Source organism: Felis catus, chromosome A3 (assembly GCF_018350175.1).
Source record: "Felis catus isolate Fca126 chromosome A3, F.catus_Fca126_mat1.0, whole genome shotgun sequence".
Taxonomy (NCBI): domain Eukaryota; kingdom Metazoa; phylum Chordata; class Mammalia; order Carnivora; family Felidae; genus Felis; species Felis catus.
In genome coordinates, this window is record NC_058370.1 from 25,134,797 (window position 1) to 25,137,707 (window position 2,911).

The following is a 2,911-nucleotide window of genomic DNA, read 5'->3' on the forward strand; positions in this document are numbered from 1 at the left end:
TTACTCTTTACTGAGTGCCTCCCATAAAGTAGCAGCCTACCAAAGTACATCAGAGAGTATGCTCTGGGGTCAGACTGTCTGGGTTTGAACCCCAGCTCTACAGTCACTAGCTGCGTGACCTTGAGCAAGTTTCTTCATTTCTCTGTGCCTCATTTTCTTCAACTGTAAATCTGGAGTAAGTCATAGTAGTATCTATCTCATGAGGTTGTTGTGAGGACTCCATGAGATAATACATGTAAAACTTGGGAACACTGCCCTGGCCCATAGTAAATGCTCAGTACCTGGTTTGTTTGGTTTTGAAATTTTTTTCTTTTATACATACATATATATATATATATATTTTAATGTTTATTTATTTTCGAGAGAGAGAGAGAGAGAGAGCATGAGGAAGGGGCAAAGAGAGAGGCAGAGAGAGAATCCCAAGCAGGCTCCGTGCTGTCAGCACAGAGCCTCACGCAGGGCTCAATCCCATTAACTGTGAGATCATGACCTGAGCTGAAATCAAGAGTCAGATGCTAGGGGCACCTGGGTGGCGCAGTCGGTTAAGCGTCCAACTTCGGCCAGGTCACGATCTCGTGGTCCATGAGTTCGATGGCTTGGAGCCTGGAGCCTGTTTCCGATTCTGTGTCTCCCTCTCTCTCTGCCCCTCCCCCGTTCGTGCTCTGTCTCTCTCTGTCCCAAAAATAAATAAACGTTGAAAAAAAAAATTAAAAAAGAACACGATCACAATTAAAAAAAAAAAAAAAGAGTCAGATGCTTAACTGACTGAGCCACCCAGGCGCCCCCCGAAAATGTTTTCTTTAAATCTCATAACAGTCTTCCTGGTGGGTGCTGTCATGAGTCCCATTTACAGATGGGGAAATTGAGGTTCAGAAAGCTGAAGGAACTTGTCCAAAGTCACATGGTAAGAAAACGGCAGAACTGGATTTGAACCCCAAAACCCATGGTTTTCCAGCCCTCTTCCTTTGAGGGATGGGGATGGACGTGTTCCTAGTCCCAGCTGGAACTTGTTTTAGCTCCACAGTCCTCTTTGCCAAGATGAGCTCCTGCCAACCCTACCAGGAGCTCCGAGCACTTGACTAATGCCCCACTGCCATCAGCAGGGGTCTCCGCCATCAGCTGGCATCTGTCAGAAAGCCTTCTCCTTCCTGCTGCCCTAGATGAGATGCTGGACCCGGAGCGCTGTGCAAATAGAACATGAATTCTGCTGACAGGGTAATAATAAGGCTCCTAAATCAGCACTTGGACTTTTTGCTTTACATATATTACTCAAATTACGTGTCAGGGATTAATATACATTATAAACCAGATGTGCCAGTTACATATTTCTCTCTGGAACGTCTCTTGGGTGTCTCCTGAAACTGCTAGTGGTGTTAATCACACATCCTCCCCACCATGCTTGGGCCGTGGTGGGGCCACACTGACAGCAGGAGGGCCAGGCAGGGGTCAGGAAGGATGGGAGGCCTGGCGGAACTATAAGGAACCAGAAGCTGATTTTCTCACTTTGGAACCAGGCCCAGCCACACTGGGTTTCTCAACCACTTCTGTATCTTCAGCTGTAAAAGCTATGGTTTTCAGTCCCCAGTGCTTAGCCAGAGTCTGGTACCTAGTACATATTCAGAGGAGGTGGCAGAGGCTGCTGATTGCCTACCAAAGGTTTATACTATCCTCGTTTCCAGTGAATAGAACCCTGCTATTGTTTGGAGCTGCAACGTACTCATCTTCCCAATTTCCTTGTGAATAGGTATGGGTATGTGAGTCAATTCCAGCCAATGAGATGGAAGCAGAAATATGCTGGGGATTTTTGGGAAATCCTTACAGAAGGACCATCCCTTACTTCTCGATTCCTTTTCTCCCTGCCTGGGACATAGTCATGATGGTTTACAGCTGCAGCCAGCTTGCAACTATGAGGCTATAAGCATGAAAACAAAAGCCTACGTGCTACCGTGGAGTGTGAGAAGACAGAGTCTGGAATCATGTAGGTATATCTGGGCCTTTGTACCAGCCCTGTTCTGCCTCCTCCAGACATATTTTTTTTCCAGACACATTTTTATGTAAGGTAAACAAGCCGTATCTTAAGTTTGCAGTTACTGGAGCTTATCATATGCCTGATGTATCCGCCTTCGGTGTCCCTGTTATCCACAGAGAAGCAACTCTTGGGGAAGGGAAGCTCCTCAGTGCCTGCCTCTCTTCTCTGAGAGACATTCCGGCCCACTCTTCTCTCAGCACATTCCTGCCCACACCCGCTTCTCAGTGTTTTCACCACGTTCCCTGCTGAGTGGGCAGTGGATCATGGCCATAGCTAACTGAGTAAGTGGAAGAAATCTGACCCAGCTGGATTCTCTCCCTGAGAATTTCAACTGGACCCAGAGATTTACATTCAGAACACACAGACTGGCATCTGCAGCCCATCATGGCCCTGGGAGGGTTTGTTTGGCCTATTCAGCATTTTTTTAGATTACTGATAACTGAAAACATCATGCTTCCCATAAAAATCCAGATTTCTGGCTTCTCTTGAAACAGTGGAAAGTCTGGTATCACTGGGCTCCCATTCCATGCGGCAAAAAAGGCTGCTGCTGAGAAGTAGCTGTTCCCTCTAGACAGGCACGCACCCTCCCGGGGTTCCATAGTCCTCACCTGGCCCCACGGTATTCTTATGCATGGCTCCACCTCACCTATTCCTGTTGCCTGCCTGGCTCCTCCAGGTGTTTGAGTTTAGACATCTGCTCTGATTACTCTCTGCAAGGCCCTGAATCATGATGATGATAAAATGCTGCTGCTGAAGATAACAATAGCAACAATTATTTTTTTTAATTTGTAATGTTTATTTACTTTTGATAGAGAGAGACAGAGCATGAGTGGGGGAGGGGCAGAGAGAGAAGGAGACCCAGAATCCGAAGCAGGCTCCAGG